Genomic DNA, 18,254 nt, shown 5'->3' with positions numbered 1-18,254 from the left:
GTGTGGGTTCTTCTCGAGCCTCACCATGACTCCTAGGACTGCACAGCCTGACTATTGGGATGACTTCGAGTCAGTCCCCTGGGGTCTCTCCTGCCACGTCTTTGATGATGGTAATAGTTGTATCAGGAAAACAGTGTTTGGTTCCGCCTCCTCTGGTGTCTTCCCATGGTCATTCCCATTGTTCCTTCTCCTTGGGGCTCCACCTCCCCTATACCCCACCTACCGCCAACTGCAACGTTGTTACCTGCATTGTCGAGGTCAGTGGTATGAACCTTATTGGCACTCAGTCTTTCAGAGTTTTCGGCTGCAGGCTAATAGTGATGTTTCTTTGCCAAGCTCCCCCTGCAGCCTCCTCTTTCCATGTCTACACGGTATCTGGCTTTGGCAGCGTTCCATCTCCTGGCATGTTGCCTTCTCCCCGGGTTTGGTACCTGCCGTCTGTCTGTGGCGTCTGGATCCTGGCCCTGCTGGGTCCGGCCGTACTCCAGTCACTACTGCTGCTCCTTTCGGTCCACATCAACCCTGCAGCTATCTCTTTGGGCCCTCCTTGGCCCTGTGCCTCTGTCAGAGCCCCCGTCTGGAGTCTCCACCAGGTCCCCTCGCTGGAACTGCCTGAGTGCTCTGGCCCATCCGGGCCAGTTGAGGACTCCACTTCCGGTCCCCCCGGCTTCTCTTCCGCTGGGTTTTTTACACCGGCGTTGGGCGTCTGCCTGACCAATCGGCCCTGGCACACCATTATAAAAAGTGCCCAGGGTGACGTGGGAGCCACTCCCGCCTCCTCCTGACTCTGCCACTTTTTTTTGTTTGATCTTTTTCCACGGTGGCTGCCACGGTTTCGCTTTTGCTGCGATCGGCTCCTGGTGCAGCATCCCGCCGCCTCCCCATCTCTCCAGGTAAGCTTTCACAGGGTGTTACAAAGACGACACTTTTTTCAAGTAAAGCACATTGTAAATAATAACTTCTTGATGTGCAGAGGTTGAGGTAAATAGTTCAGGGGCAGATTTTGATATTGTCAAGCACATTCGGTGATAATTTATCCCTACTCGTGGCAGAAAGTATCACTCAGATCTGGCATTTAGTTTCATTTTTTAAACAAGATGCCTGACCTGAGTCCATGTCAATGACTTGACATTAATGTGAATAAGAAAATCATCTGTAGTTGCATGGTAATGGATAAAAATAGCACACTCATGAACATTCAGATACATCATGGCGTAAGAGGTGAGTGTCTGAGAGGAATTTCTTCTCTTATAATAGAGTATGAAGTGAACTAGAAACAGTGTATGAATTGAAATCACTGCTGAAATATGTGATTTGACTTAATCCTTTCAAGTAGGGGTTGGCAACCTATAGCCTACAGAGCACAGATGTAGGGTCCGAAGGGACCTAAGTAGATCTTCAAATCTGACCCCTGCCCTGGGCAGGAGAGAATACTGGAGTCATATGACCCCAGCTAGGTAATTGTCAAGCCTCCTCTTAAAGACCCCCAAGGTAGGAGCCAGCACCACTTCCCTTGGAAGTTGGTTCCAGATCCTAGCCACCCTGACTGTGAAGTAGTGCCTTCTAATGTCCAGCCTGAAACTACTCTCAAACAACTTATGGCTTGGATCCAGCCTACAAAGATTGAATTCAAGGTGGAGTGAGTGTGAAATGAGTCCTGCTGTGTGCCCTTACCACAAAATTTGCCGTTCTCCATTGGCATTTGCTATGGCTTTTGGTAGTACCCACTAAGCAGTGGTGGACACAGAGCAGAGAGGGGATTGGAGCAGTATGGGATTGGAGGTGGAGATGTGGGATCGGCAGCCAGCAACAGCACCTGGGTAGGTGGCAAGCACCCAGCCTGCCAGTCTAAAAGGTTGCTGATCACTGCAGGCATCTGATAGTCACCACTTGGAGACATCATCCCGGATCACATCAGGCCGCTCTGCGCAGCTGTTCCAGTGTTCCAAGAGTCTTTACTTCACATTACTTTTCCAGATACCCTGTTGAACATTCAGATTGATAGCCATGCAATTTTAGATGTACAGTATATCCTGCCTTGCAGTGGCAGGCACACACCTTCAGTCCAGGGGAATGACATCATTTTCACCACACCTTCTTGTGGTTTCTCCCAGGTGAGAAAATCAGCAGCAGCTCATCTGGATCAAAGAAAAGTTGGAGTCTGCATTTTTTAAAGAGGCAATTGCACATATTATTGCATCTGCAAGCCAGGCACATTACACACACTAGAGGTTCTTGCATCCGTCCCGGGGTTCTTCCATGCCCCTGTAAGCTTCCACAATGCCAAACTCCAGGGCTATTTCAGGGCTTTGCTGCAAGCCTCTCTCCTCCTTGTTTCATTCCAGGACTTTGTGTGTCACATATTCCCCTCTCCTCCCAGGGGCCTTGGGTGCCCTTCCCTTCTCTCCACTCTGTATCAATGTTTCCCATTCAGAATATTTTCTGAAATGGAAAGCCTGTTGAAAAGGATCCCTTCTTGCAAAATTTTAATTTCACTAAATTGGCATTTTTTTCCCCATTAAAAACTTTTTTTGGACAGAATTCCTGACAAACCACAAGAAAATTAGCTCTTTCTTTTTTATATGCAAAAACTACCACACAGCAGTCGATACTTGGCTTGCTTGAATGGTGTGGCTGCATAAAGTTCAATAGAGCTATGTCAATATTGGCCCAACAGTCTGAACTTGCCAAACTGCGTGAAGTTGCAATATTTAGCAGATTTTCTTTTGAAATGCTTTGCATACTCAGAAATACTTGCCATACATTCTGGGTGCTTTCTATTGCTAGCCAGGCTGGGAATCAAAATTTGGCAGGAAAAGACTTTTGTTTTATTCTAGCCTTTGTTTCTTGCTCTGGTCATAATGAGGAAGCTCAGCAGTGTATGGATCCAGAGCTGGGATAGCCACAGTGTGAGAAAAAAGGAATAGAAACTCTTTCCATTTCCTTAATACAATATTTTTCTCAGGACCATAGCTTTGGTTTGCATCTATCTTTCTTTCTTAGGATCACTGAGCTAGCTACCTCTGGAATGCAGCCACTTTTTCAGTGGCCCTCTGCAGCAGTATCTATTTTCAACACCCCTTGCAGGAAAACCTTCTCCAAGTGCAACTACCAGGGGGCCTTGTCTGAGTTTGGAATTTGAGCAGGGCACCAAAGTTAACACTTCTCCTTTTAGCATTTATGTCAGCTGTAAAAAGGGTTAATCACTTCAAGAAGTTGCTAGTAGATACAGTGATCTGGGCTCAGGGCACTATCACTCAGTAGACAATGTTCTGATGAGGTAGTATCAGTTTTCTGATGTAGCACTGCTACATCCACTAATATGATTATTGATGCTGTGCTGCCATTCATTACCCACTTGGCACGATGTAACTGTAACAGATGTGGCAGTGTTGCTTACCTGACCAGAGGGTGTCTTACAACAAGGCTTGTCTCTTCCGAAACACTGTACTGGGGCAAAGGCAATTGGTTCCAATGGCGACCCTGTACTGAGGTCAAAATGAAGCTGTCCTGGACAAGAACATCTTGGAAGAAGAAGAAGAATGGAAAAACCCCGCGCAGGGGTTTGAAATGAGAGAGGGACAGTTAGGGAGAGCTTGCGAAAATCCCAGCGTCAGGATTGGCTGGGAGGGTTTCTTTGAAAACGGGGAGTTTTCGCCACCCAAAGAGAGGAAGAACGGAAAAGAAAGGTTCGCACTGCGAGGACAGGGCTGAGCAGGCCCAGTCACTGTGACTCACTCCACAGAGCCCACTGGAGCCGTGGTGAGCTGCTGATGGGTCAGAGGAGTACTCAGCCCCAGGACTTGAGCCAGGGCCTTGGAGGGAGCAAGCTGATCCCCTCAGGCAGCTGCCTGAGGAGCATGTGACATACAGTTGCTTGTGGGGAGCAAACCCTGGTTACTGTGTGTGTATGTGATTCAAGGGAGCGGTGCGTGGCTGTGGAAGCCTGGCCCAGTATGTCCCAGTGCTCAGACAAGGGGAGGCGAGACTCGGGGAACTAGCCCCAGTTTTTTGGTGTGTGTCCCCTAAACACGTGGGAGCAGCTCCCAGCAGTGTGGTGACACCTGGGTCAACATGGGAGGACCCCAGCCACAAAGGACACACCACGATCCAGTGGGAGGAGCTAGGGATTGTGTGTAACTTCATTGTGTATAAAGATCATTAGTAGTGTTTGTAAATAAGTATCCAGTAGCTCATGTTGTAACTATTAAGCAATGTATTTATTATTTCTTCAATGTCTAATTATTGTTCACGCTTCTCCTTTAACTTATATCACACCTGAGTGGTTATCAGTTTGTGAACCCTGTAGGAATCCAAGTGACTATCTCCCTACCACCAGTGCTCCTTTTGTATACTGTATATAGAGTTATTTTGGTAGTGATATGTAATTTTTATCTGCTTTAGTTATATCTTATACTGTATATAATTAAATTGTATATAATTAAATATTTGTAAATAATTATATCGGTAGTTGCAAAGGGTTTGTAAGTATAAAAGGTGCTCTGCTTGCAGAAAGCTCCATTTCAGCTCCTAGGAGAGCCAAGTGAGGCTTACACAACTGGGCACCCCAGTACTCCAACATTTGGACGTGGCACACAGGTAGCACCATGTGCCAGGGTTACATTACTACTGTGGTAAAACTGCAGGGAGACTCCATCAGTCTGCATCTGGCATTAGGCTGTCTTAATATAGCCAAATGGCTTTATTCATAGGACGTATTCTACTCTTGAAGGCCAAAGGGAGCCATTATGATCATCTAGTCTGAACTACTGACCTATACAGAGCAAGGACTGTCTCATAACAATTCTTGTAGTAAGCCTATTGGTTGAGCTAGAGGAGATCTTTAAACACAGTCTAAAGGTTTCAAATGATGGAGAACCCACCACACCCTGAACATAATAGCTCCAGTGGTTAATTACATTCTCTCTTAAAAGTGCACACCTTGTTTCTAGTCTGAATTTGTCAATCTCTAGCATCCAGTCATCAGATCCTGTTATACCTATCTGTTAGATTAAGGGCATGTGTGTACTTTTCCCCCAGTTTTCCTAAAAGCAATGATGAGAAGCATTACGTGTCTCTCTGCACACACCAAACCTGAAATGAGGCTGTGAAGCCCCCCAAGGAGCACTCTTGTTGCTCCTCTTGAGATCCATCTCTAGCATGCCGGAGACCAGGAGTGGGTGGTTGGGCTGCGCTTCTCGCCAGCACTTTCACAAGTGCTGTAAATATTGTACCAACCTGTATTAAATAGGTATCTGTTATCAAAAGTCTCTTTCCCATATTGGTACTTGTTTCCTTTCAGTCTTCCCTTCAGTAAATTAAATGGGTTGCACTTCCTAGTTCTCCTACTGTAAAGTATGTTTTTCCAGATATCAGTCATTCTGGTAGGACTTTCCAATTTTACAGTAGGCTTTTGGAAGTAAGGACCCCAGACCTGGATGCAGTGTTCCAGCAGTGGTCTCACTAACATGAACTACAAAATCAATCCCATCTCCACACTTTATATTCCCTTGCTTTTACAGCCAAGTTCTGGATTTGCTCTCTTCTCTATAGCGTCATGCTGGGAGATCATGTTCAATTAGTTATCTGTCAAGACCCCTCATTGACCTCTGGACTCTTAAATACAGCTTCTCTCTTGCTCTTGCAGAGTGCCACAAGGTCTGTAATGATCAGTAGTGGCTAGGAGGTCCCTCTTAACAAAGCAGCCGAGCACTACTCAGTAGCATCAATTGAAAACTGACTTATACCTGCTACACCCTGACATTTCCCTAGCCAAGTACTGATTTGTCCAAACCCTGATTAGCTAAAGGTCAGAACTGCAGGAACGTTTACTTTTTCAGTGATTCTTTTACTTCAGGGGTGGGCAAAAATGGCCTGCAGGCTGAATCTGGCCTGCCAGGTCAGTCTATCCGGCTCGCAGGGCCCCTACAAACTTTGGAAAATATTTATCTTCTCATGGCTGCCTGTCAAAGATGACGGGAGACAGAGGCAGTAGGACCCAAGGGAGGCCTCAGCAGGAACACAGCAGCCCAGCCCAACCCCACCCCAGGCCATTCTCCTGTCCTCCAGCTCCTGCACTCCTCCAGCACCACATGGCTCCTGGTTGCATCACCAGACCGGGGCGCACAGGGCCGTTCCAGTACCCAGGGTGTGTGTGTGTGTGTGTTCATAGGGTTAGGCACACACACACCCCACCATACACATGCACCCACACCGCCTCTCACACTGCCATACCTGCAAACCACCACCCCACACCCCAGCCACCCTCCCCCATGCACTGCCCCTCATAAACCCCATATCCACACACACCCATATGCTCCCTCACCCCATACCCATCCACCCCCACAGATACGCCCACATGCTCCGCTGTACAGCCCCATACCCGCACACCCGCAGCCCCCCACAAACCTATACCTACCTCCCCCACAATATACAAAAGTAAGACTTAATTTTAGGCTATTATTTACAATCACCTCTATGTACACTACAGAAACACATGTAAACCTGGACAAAAATATTTTTTGAAATCAAATTAATGTATGTTGTAGATATTTACTTTTTAGAATATAATTTAGTATTTTCCTGGTTCTGAGATGGCAAAACCCCTTGCTGAAAAGAGTACATCTGGGGGCAAGAAGAGGCACTTCTGGTGGCAAAGGTCAGGGGTTAGGGGGCAGGAATTCTAGTCACAAGGTGGCATGGCTACCCATGTGACCCTCAGTACCTTGCCAAAACTGGGTAAACAGCCTTCTGCCCAAAGTAATTGCCCATCCCTGTTTTACTCCTTTTGGGCACATAGGGAATAATAGTAAGGTATCTTTGCATCTCTGGAAGGCAATCTTGTTTCTATAATGGGGACACTTACAGATCCAGAAAGGGCAGTAGAATCACTCCTACATTTTATTGGGTAACTCATCGTTGGTCACAAGCTGCACTTTCATCATCTGCTAGTTGAAAGAGAACTCTACCCCAGATGGCTGTGTTATGTACCTGTCTACAGCACAGTGGCCGCCTGTCCCAGCTAAGCCATTTCAGAGTATGCTGCTCCCAGCTGCACCTACTCATATGCTTCAAACCTAGAAACATGCAGGGAGGTTGCTCTAGGGTATCTCTCTGCAGCCATTCTTAAAAGAACTAGAGACCAAGGTCTCAAGAGCAGTCATGAAGAGTCTGAAGCATCTTCACCAGCACAGTTCTGAATATGGAGTGTGCAAGCAGGAACAGGCGTAAGGGGTGAGTTTGGGAATAGCGCAGCCAGGACAAGCTACTGCTGTACTGTAAACACATCCTCAGTCCTTAGAGCTTTTCTTAGTGCTTTAGGGAGCTTTTAGTCTTTGAAGAAATACTGAATTGTAGTTGCAGGGTTTTTCGAGAAGACCGATAGCAAGCAGAAAGTTTGTTCTCTGCCTTTTTCTCCCTAACTGGAGAGTTTTTTGAGACAAGTTGCTCTCTGCTACTCCCTCAGCACATGGTCATAGGTGCTGAGGAAAGGGATTGCCTGAATGCTGCAAATGACGGCTGTTCCAGGACTGCTGTACTGAACAAGTATATGCCCAGTCTTTTCCCCTCCAGTGGGAAACTGACTGAGAAGGCTCCAGATATCTGTTACAACTTGGCAGAGGGGCACTACTGGTATGAGGAGCAGGCTGCTACATTTGGAAGACAGGCACCAATATATTTTAGGCCAGTCAAATTTTTTAGCAGGTGTCACTAGCCAAGATTGACCGTGTTCAATCTGTAGCTAAGTGCCTCATGCTGCCAATTCCATTAATGACCTGGGTTTTGAAGTGAACACATTTGCATTGTGTAGTAATTTCCCATCAGGAAACATATTATTCCAATCTTGAGCCACAAAGTCTTAATTGACTTGAGCGAGCCATCACTTATTTGACAATCCAAGCCCTGAAGCATCATTGGAGATAATTAGAATATAAGCACGTGAGTGCTTGTACTCAGGATGAAGCACTCAAGTCACAGCAGAGCAAAATGGTGTCATGCTGCTTCCTATGAATGCTGCCTTCGCCAGCCTAGCAGTTGCTCCCAGTGTTAATTAGTATTGTTTGGTTTGTATTTGGAGCAAGCTCTGTCTGGCTCCCTTAATTAGCTATGTCTGTGTTTGTGAGATTTCATCTCTTGCTGCTAGTTAACAGTACTTGATAGAGACAAAGGCCAGAACTGTAACAAAGCAGTTCATTAAAGGGGCATTACCCACAGCAGTGATGCTCAATGTTTTTCTTCTTTAGACAGCCAAATAGCTGGGGAAGTGGCCAACTGCATCATCGCTGATACAACAGCTCCCTACTGTTACTGCTGTTGAAGGAGAGGGGCTGGCCTTGAAAGGGTGGACAGCTGTCTCTCTATTCCCAAAACTGAACTAGGAGGCAGTGGAGCTGGAGCCACACTATTGCAAGGGGCATAGTGGATAGTCTGGGACAACCTGCGAGAAATCAGCAGCCTGGGCAGCAGCACGTATCAGCTATGTCAGAACTCTGGACGTGACTCTTCAGATGATGCAATAAAAATGGTCTTTCCGTTATTACTAATCATATTTGGCCAGACAAGCATGGTTCTTTATGGGAGCAGCAAAAGCACATTCCTGGTCCCCTGGAACATCCCTGCCAAATATCCCTTTCATTCTGCAAAACACAAAGACACTATCATTTCTTGGGGCAGTTGGGTTTTTTTTAACACAAACCGAACAGCTGAACCATTTTACAGAATATTTTTTGACAAAAATCCAACCCGTGGCAGATCCCAAGCCTGAAACACTTCAGTCCAAATGGTTATAGTTTTGCAAAGGCAGAAACAGCTGAAGACAAGGTCTTATAAGTCTCAGGCAACAGTAACAAAAGATGGTTTTACTGCCTTTACCTATCGTAATGCCTATGGTTACTGTGAATTATATAGAGTGCTATTTTATTGTGTACTCCTTTTGCTGCTTGGTTATAATTTGCAGTCTGTATTCACAAATGCAGGGTTTGGGTTCATTATTAGAGGTGCGCCAATACATCAGTCCAATATCGGATTGGCACTGATATAAACAAAATTAACTGTATTGGAAGTTGGCCTGATGTGGCTGATAAATGGCCCATGCATGCACACAGCAGGTAGCATAGACAGGTAGCATAGACAGCTGCGTGCAGCTGGTAAATCTGGTGTGGTGGAAGGGGAGCGGGGAGAGGAGGGGTGGGGGGGACAAATCAAAGCCCCTGCTGTGAGAGAGGGAGTTGGGCTGGGGCAGGTACTGCCCAGCTGGGGCAGGACATGGGACAGAGCCATGGCTCGTCCAGGGGGTGCAGGGAGTGGGGGATGGCTCCCAATGCTGTGCTCACCCCAGGAGGGCATGGGGAGCATATGACCCCTGGATCTGTATGGGGCAGGGTGGGTTGGGGCTGTGGCTGCGCTGGGCAGGCTGTGCTCGGGGCAGGGCAGCCAGGGGCCAATATGCCTCCTTATAAATTGGCGATTGATATCAGCCCCAAAAATCTCTATCAGTACACCGCTATTCAGAGCCATCCCTAGGGCTTTGAGGGGCCCGGGGCATATCAGCCTGTGTGGGACCAAGGGCAGTGGTGGCGACTGCCCCCAGAAGCCAGTTGTGGCGATGGGACCATGGCAGGGCCTGTATGGCGCTGTCCGTGGGGCCCCCAAAGTGTGGGGCCTGGGGCGGTCACCCCAATTCCTCCCCCCTTTCCTCTCCCCAGAGATGGCCCTGCCCCTATTCATTATCTAGAGGTATGGTTTGGGATCATTCTTACTTCTGGTTGAAACAGACAGTAGGATTAATTCATTATTTCAATTGTCTTAATTCATTAAAAATGCAGATTAAGCTAAAATATAACATGACATTATTATATCAAAATAAGTTTTCAAACCAGGTTTGCACTGGTTTAACTAATTAGCTTAAAGATATTTAAATTGAATTGGCACAAATTTTATGTGTAAAAGATTGATATAGTCTGCTTTTGTCTTGATATAGTCTTAATATAGCCTTGATATACTCTGCTTTTGTCAGGTATAATATATATGTTATTGCAGACCAGAGCATTAAGTTGAGCTCAGAAAAAAGAGCTGCACTAGTTTCGTATTCCATTTCTAGGCATTTTCTGTATCTCATGTACTTGTGCAATGCTGTTGTGTCTATTCATATGGTAGGTTGTGATCAACCCTTTGTTAAATCTGTTTATAACAGGGAACCCTTACTCTGTTATGGAAAAGTGGAATGGTCCCTTTAAAGGCAGGGTTTTTGTGAATTGGACAAAGGCAGCTGGCAAGGCTGGGGGCAGAGATGGGGGGTTTCTGGAAAATTTTGAATTGGAAAATTTTCTGGAAATTTTTCTGGAAGATTTTCCAGTGCCCTACATAGAGCATGATCTAATTTAGCATGTTTATTTGATTTATATTTAGTAACAAAACTGAAAAAGTACCCCCATGTTAATTTAATGTCCCAATAGCCACAGGTATTTGAACTGAAATATTTGATTTGGAAAAAAAATAAATACCGCTCACTTAATGTGGTTTAAATGTTATATTCAAACAAATTCAAAGCTTTTGTGGAAAGAAATTATTTTTAATTGGAATACTTGTCAAAATGTAACGACAATACACAATAGCATGTACTTCCCTTACATTGTTTGTTTAAATTTAAGGGAAAACAATCACTGAAAACTGTTGACACACTAATTTTAACACGCCCAAAGAACTGTGCATGATATGCCATGGTTGTCCACCCATCTACTTCAACAGGGTTTAACTCTCGTCCACTGAGGTCATTGCGGCACCTCCAGTTTCACTGTCACTAGCTGTAGAATCCCTTGCACTACTTGTTAGTTCCTTTTCAGAGTCAGATTGAGGCAAATCTGAATCAGAATTACTTGAACCATGTTCTCTTTTGCTAAAGGATGGTTTTACCAATAAGTCTATGGGCAAGGGCAACTCACTGCTGCTTCTTCACTAATTGTGTTTCTGACTGATTCTCCAGAAACAAGAGATTTTGAGAAACAGAAACAAGCTTAGCAATGCATTCATTTGGTTTTGATTTCACCTGCACAGCCAATTATGGTGAATTCATAACTTGATTTTTGGTTTGGTTTATTATGTGACTGTATTTACCCTCCTGTTTAGAAATCAATAAAACATGTATGTACTCTCTCACACACTTCCTAGGGATAATCACCTGAAAAACGTTAATTACAATTTTGAAACTGCCAACCTTGCCTAATATTGTATTGACATCCATTCATTGTTACTAATGAATTTTCTGAAACAATGCATTTTTAGAAATGGAAAATTTCCCATGGAAAAATGAAGTGCTGGAAAATTTTCCACCCCACATCACTGGCTGGGGGTTAATAAACAGCCCTGCGGGCAGGTCAGCTGACAGGGCACATGCCTGGAAGAGGGCAGGTCTTTGGGCATATAAAGCTCTGCCTGGAGCCAGAGCAGGCAGTTTGGCTCTGTGAGCTGAAGGAGTAAGAGCTAAGTTGGAAAGCTGATGGGGACTGCCTGGCGGCTGACTTGAGAGGCCTTGAGCTCTGCAACTGAGAAGTCTACAGCTTGCAGGGAAGTGGTACCTAGTCTGGGGATAAAGCTCGTAGGTCCCTCCAGGGAGCTTCTGTTCTGTTAAAATCCAGTAGGAGAGAGAGTTGTGTTAGCCAGAGGGCTTTCTGGTTGTGTTGTGATTTATGTGGTAGTTTGGGTTGGGACTGTGAGGGGTGGTCTTTGGAGGTCTCATTAGTGTCCTAGGGCTACATGATCACCTTGAGCCTTCCTGGGGGCAGACTCAAAGTATAGCAAGGGAGCAGCATGCCCAGTGCCCAGACCAGGGCAGAGTTTGGGGCCAGTGAGTCCGGAGTTGAGGATGGGCAGGACTGAATTTAGGGGCCGGAAGGCCTGAAGCCTGAAAAGGGCAGAGACTGAGGCCAGAGGGTCCGGTGCCCAAGATGGGTGGAGATGGGAAGTTGGGAACCCTGAAGCTTGGTTTAGTCAGTGAACTAGAGCTGGAGGGCTCAGTGAAAGGAAAAAGGTGGAAGCTGAGACGGCCAAAGCCTTCCGAAGCAGGAACAACAGGCTTACTTGAGGTTCCTCAGGCAGCCTCCCTCCTAATTAAGTTTAACATCAAAGGCATAGTGGGCAAGACCAGGAGGTGAAAAGGCACCTGAAGACCTAGAACCGGGGCAGAAATTGCGTGGCCAGCAGGGGGTGTCATGACTGCCCCGGAGCATGAATGAATCTATTACACCACTCTTCTAAGCATAAAGCACTCTGCTGGTACTACTTTAAAGAAGTTTCAGGGAGTTTGGTATTCACAGCAGCACTGATCTGAAACTGCTGGAGTGAGAGGTCATTGTCTTCAGACTGGTGAGCATTTTACAGATAGAGCACTCTGAACTGGGTGTTCACATTTGCCTTGTGTCCTCTGGGAACTGTATTCTCTGGGGACTGGATCTGGGTGAGTCGTGCTCCTAAAGTGCATGGGAACACTTGAAAGTTTTACTCGGAGACTGGAGACGACAATTTTCCATTTGTTAATATCAACACTGAAGGCCTCGATTTTTCATAAGTGCCCAATGCATTTAGGCACCTATGTTCTGTGGAAAGCTAGTCAGAGCTGAGCAGTCGAGCTGCTCTGAAAATGCCAGCCCAAGTAAAATTGAACCATGGCAACTCAGCTGGAGTTCCTGAAATCTCTCACAAAATAAAAGGTGTTTAACATTCCACAACATATTTTTTCCACTGTGGTTTGCAAAGTAAAAATGCTGATTAGAAAACGCATTGCACCCATTCTGAACTACAGGAATCATGAATCCCACCCTATAGGAAATATGTTACTTTAGCTTTTCAGTAAATCTTCCAGATAAGGAAGCAATTTGCTTAATTTTTTTAAGCAAGGCCACAGCTCAGTTACCTATGAGAATTCAGGCAGACAATGATGTTTAAGAGTCCCTTGCTCATTTTTCCCACTCAACATGTTTTTTACATTGAATCCCAAAGCGCTTGCAGAACATTTGTTTAACTTTTTCTTTGCATTGCAAGATTTCCAAAGTGTGATTGAGATGGTAAAGCAGCAGGCCAGTTAGCTCCCAGCTGAGCTCAGCGTCCAAATTGCTTCAAAACAAGGGCATGCTAAGATATTTGCTGCAGCCATTTACTGTCGTCCTAAGCAGAGTTCCTCTTAGTTCCTCACAGTCTTTCCTTAGTACTATCCAGTCTTCCCCTACGTGTTCCCTTGTCCTTTCACCTTCCTCTTGTCTTTCCCATTGCTGTTAATACCCCTTTTTAGATGCTGTCAAACTGCCCAAATGAAACATTCAGACATCAGTTTCCTGTTCCCTGCATCCCATGGAAGCTTCTCCTCCCAGCAGTCCTCCTCCTCTGTGAACCAGCCAGTATGCCAAACAGACAGAGAGGAAAGGTCACCCACTCCCCCATGACCATCCTGTTTTGGTTAGAGCTGAGCCCAAGTTGCACATCCCATGTCTTGGAGTGGAGTATCTAAGACCTGGCCACTGCAGCCTGAGTCCATTTCTAATCAAACTGTGTATTAGGGGAGGTGCCAGTGTTAGTCATCATCAAAGCCACTGAGTGGGGAATTAAAGAGGCTTGACTGAAATAGATGCTTATGTGTCCTCCACACCCAAATGCTCTGGCTGTCACTCTAAGTGATAACTATGGATCTTCCGCATGTGCTGTAGAAAACAAGTACTTTCATCTTCTGGAGCCCAAGATCAAGGATGGGCTAGGGCAGGGGTGGGCAATTATTTGGGCCCAGGCGCCACACACAAAGATTTGATAAGATGTCGTGGGCCAGGTCAGCATCTCCTCCCACAGCAACTCACCAAAATTCTCTATGTGGGATGGGGCTGCTGAGGAACGGTGTCTGGGAGCGGGATGAGCAGGCAAGGGTGGGATCATGGGTTGAGGTCGCAGGGCAGTGGCAGCGTGGGCCAGGGCCTGGGACAGAGCTGCGATCCACTGCCTACGCACCAGGGCTGTGCAAGGCTTCAGACTGTGCTTCGGATCTGGAGAAGATTCGGACACTTTGGACACCGAAGCAGCATGTCCAGATTGAAAAGCTGGCTTCTTTAGGTTTTCCGAAGCGGTTCGGAGCTTCCAAACCTCTTCGGAGCCGCTTTGGAGATCTGGCCATAGGGTGTAATGGAGAATCAATGAAATATCTATAACTTTGTTGTTTTTTGTCTGATTTAGATGACACTTGCAGGAGTGGTAGCCTCTGCTGAGAGCATGAAGCCTGCCAAGTTTCAAAAAGATAGGTTTAGGGGTTTGGGGGAACTGCACCGCCAGCCAGCCCCTCCGCAGGACATTGAGTGATGGAGAGCAGCCCTGGGCTGGCAGGTTGTCCCCCCAGGCCTCCTGCCAGCTGGGGCTGTTCTGATTTGGCTCAGCATGCCATGTTCCCAGGCACACATGCAAACAACACACCTGGAACAATAAACTCTGATGTGATAAGCACCCGAGTTTATTGAATTGCATTAATATGTGCATGTAGATACACCCAGTCTTTAATATGGTTCTCCTGTGAGGCTGAGCAGAATTATTATTTCTCTTTTACAAATGGGTGACTGAGGCAGAGGGGGGCTAAGTGACTTGTCTAGAGTCACACGGGAAGTCACTAACGGAGCAAGGGATTGGACATGGTTCTCCAAAATCTAAGGGCAGTACTCTAACCAGTGAGCCGTCCTTTCTCATTCTTCACCATCCTGGTCAGGGCAGGTCAGGCTTCACAACCACAGCCTAGTCTAAAACTGCGTTTGTAAACAGGTTTCTTTTTAAATCCGGGAGTCCTTTTAAAACTGAAGTGCCAGAATGCCTGCATCAGCAAATCAGGGCAGTGGAGATGGTTAAGATTATCTTGGGAGGCCAGTCTTGTTTGGACAGATGCTTGATTAAGGATGTGTGAGGAGTTCTGTTCAGGTAGGAATGGAAAGCCTCTGTCTGTGTTTACAGATATCGAATGATATTTCTCCCCCAGCACAGTGTCCTGCGGCTAGGGGATTGTTACTTCTGTACAGTGAGAAGTAGTTGCTGTACTTCATCCTTTAAAGCCTCCTTTAAGGGGACAGGGTGACCCAGGGCTAAAGTGTAAAAATGACTGGCCAGGGCTGTCTAACTTTTAAATGGATGGGGGCTGAAGGCCCCCCACTGCATGCCACATAGGCCACATGCCTGCTGGACCATGTGTGGAAAAGGCTGCATATACATTGCCTGGGCCTCTCCTTGTCATCCTGCATAGCGGGCACCCCTACTGCACTGCACCAATGTTTCTGAGTTGCACTGTGCCAGAACCCTAGGTTGACCTTAGCCTCCCAACCACAAGATCCTATAGTCCCATTGGGGATGTCCAGGGGCACTCATACCCCCCCTGCAGCAGTGTAGATCACTTGCTGGCAGCTCCAGTTTCAAAGATGAGAGGGGAAAAACAAAGACTGGCAGGAGCCCTGGAGGCAGCAGCACAGACTGGGAGCCTGGGGCTGTAGTTCAGCCCATTAGGGTCCACACGCAACCCACAGACCACCGTAGGACAGCCTTAGACTAGACTACAAACTTGAATGAATGATTTGGTGGTTACAGTTATGCATTCGTTTGTATTTGCAACAGATTAATTCAATTTTATCCAGGACAAAGTGCAATCATTCATGTCCGTTTTCCCGGGATAAATCCTAAAAAAGTTCACAGGATAAGATGTACTAACAGTTTATAAGGAGTACTAACAGTTCACAGGATGAAAAGTACTAACAGGACATTGCAAAATGCATCTGACCAGTTATCCTGCATCATTGAATCAATGGCAAAAAACCGACTGCATTCAGCTCCTCATTAAAACTCCATTAGAAGGGCAATGTGTGTACACATGGTCCCCAGAATATTGGAACAGGCACAACTTGTTCAGGGATAAATGCAACATCTGTCTCTAAGGTTAGAGACAGAGATGGGGTTGCATCCAACCTTCATCTCTCTATGAGTAGAGTACAAACCTCAAATCCAAACTTTCCCAAGTGAAGAAATTTGAAACCCAGATTCTAATCCAAGTTTTCCCAAAGACCAGCATGTTTTGTACCATTATACAGATGGTTTTGAGCTATACACTTGGGTCTTAATCCCCGAACTATATCCTGTTTTTTGATGAGGCCCAGGAAAAGCCGCAATCATGAATATCAGGCAAGGACCTATACTTCTCCAAACTTTTTGGATCATTAAAGCCTTGAGTTTGGATTCAGCTACTGTTTCTTTTCTCATAGATCCCACATCTCACAAAAGCCAATGGTTGCTGCAACAAAATGAAAAGACTGGTCTGAACCTGGCCCTTGCCAGGCAGAATTGAGTGCAGTGAAAGGAACTAGCTGTGAGTAAGAAGCAAGGGAACATGTTCAAAAAATCTTGACAGAAAAATCCCCCATAGGTAGGTCAGCCACTGTGCATCAGAGAGAGCATATGCAGCTCTGTCTAACAAACATTTCCGCATCACATTCTTTTTTCCAACATTGATGTTCTGTATATACAGTTGTATTTATTCTGCCCAAACACATGTGACTAACGATTTTTGGCTCTCTCTCAAACAGCTGTAGGTTCACAACCTTGTTCCTATTTAAAGTACCAGTAGAGGAAGGACAACCACAGAAAGCACAAACATGTATTTTTGGCCATATGTCAGGCCCAGGGTCTGCAGCCTATGTAGGATTATTTTTTCCCACCCTGTAGCTCCTCCTTTGGTTTCACCTATTTATAATTCGACTAGATTCTGGAAAAAAAAATCTCTTAAATATTGGAGCAGAGGTTATGGAGACAACTGGATGGTCTGTTGTGTTGCTTCCTGGAGAGCTCTTGATGATCCTCACGCAAGAGACCGTCCGGTTGCTGCTGAGTTTGATGCGGATGACTTGGTCCTGGGACAATGTCAGCATGACTTAGTAAGGAGTGCTGTGCTTGTCAGACCTTAGCCCAAACAAGATAGACTCCATAAGTGTCTGCCAACTGAGTCCAGACACTTCATGGAAAAGAGGCTTCCTCTTGAAAATATCTGCTATCTTGCCACAGGGCCTTAAACTGCCAGCAAATAGCCCTGCTGTGACTCTGGTCCCTTGCAAGGAGACCAAGCCATTCTCAGCAAGCTCCAGGCCCTTTTATTAGTGGTAGGGGTCTGGGGATGTAGTGAACCTTAATTGTAAGGGGAAAATGGAGAGACTGGTTATGCCCCTGCTCCTCAGGAATCAAGAGCAAATGAAGGGACTTACTAGGGCCTAGTAGGGCTGGGCCCAGGAGATGGACAGTACTGAACCAGAAGACAGATCCTTGAGGATGAAGGGTGATGCTGGCAAGCTTGGGATGGGAGATTTAGTCTTTGTTTGGACTCTGTTCATGCTCCAGAAGGAGTGGATCTCTTAACTGGGGAGATAGCACAGCTACCAAACCCTACCGGGAAAAACATCCAGCGAGGGAGTGGGGAGCCTACAACTGACCTATGTAGTCATGCTGTTACAGGGCTTATGCCGAAATCTCAGATCCAACCACCTCCAAAATTGAGAGGAATAAAAGCGAGAACTGGAGTCTGGGCTTGGGATCTGGGGCGCTCCTCCAATAAATTTCTTATTTTGTATATTGATTGGAATGTATATCTCCAGAAAATCCATCCCTTCAAGGCTGGCTGGGAGGATGGCATGAGAGGAGGGTAAGGATTAGGATGCCTACAGGGAGACGATCCCTGCCTTTTGTTTTCTAGGCAGTATCTGGAGCCATATGGTCTTTTATTCTACATGATAAGATCCCGCTGGCTTCTCATTTCACATGAATTGATCTTTTGAGAACAGCAAAACCCTAGGAGCCTTGCTTCATGTTTCCTTTTGAAAACCAATGCCTGGTTTGTGCATGTGGTTAAGCTAAGCAGCAATTAATAAGCAAGAACAAGCACTTCCTTGGCTTTTGCACTCCCTTCCTGAGATTAACAAGGATTTTCTAAGTGTAAATTCTGTTTATATTAAGGCAGTTCCTTAGAAACAACCACATACCATTGTCCCTATGCTTATCTTTGAATTCAGTGAACAAGCAATCTCAGTAGCTCAGCACAAGGCAACAGTTATTGCTTGACCAGAGACAAAGCAAATAGGAAAATGGCGGAGAGGCTGCAACTTCCCTAGACCGTCTGTCCAGCTGCCTCAGGGTTCTCACAGTGAAGATGTTTTACTTGATACCCAATCAAAACTTGGTTTGCTGCAACTTCAAGCCATTGGTGTGTGTCC

At 46.0% G+C, this 18,254-nt stretch overlaps 1 protein-coding gene across 5 annotated transcripts in view; it reads left to right on the top strand.

Moving 5' to 3' along the window:
* Nucleotides 1-18,254, top strand: part of ARHGAP22 (Rho GTPase activating protein 22) — a 306,841-nt gene that overhangs the window by 218,468 nt on the left and 70,119 nt on the right. The gene's annotated exons all lie outside the window — the stretch shown is intronic.

The sequence above is a fragment of the Crocodylus siamensis genome, chromosome 7 (assembly GCF_052110815.1).
Source record: "Crocodylus siamensis isolate JL-2025a chromosome 7, ASM5211081v1, whole genome shotgun sequence".
NCBI classification, from domain to species: Eukaryota; Metazoa; Chordata; order Crocodylia; family Crocodylidae; genus Crocodylus; species Crocodylus siamensis.
The sequence above is the reverse complement of the archived record's forward strand: the minus strand, read 5'-3'. Positions and strand labels throughout refer to the sequence as shown.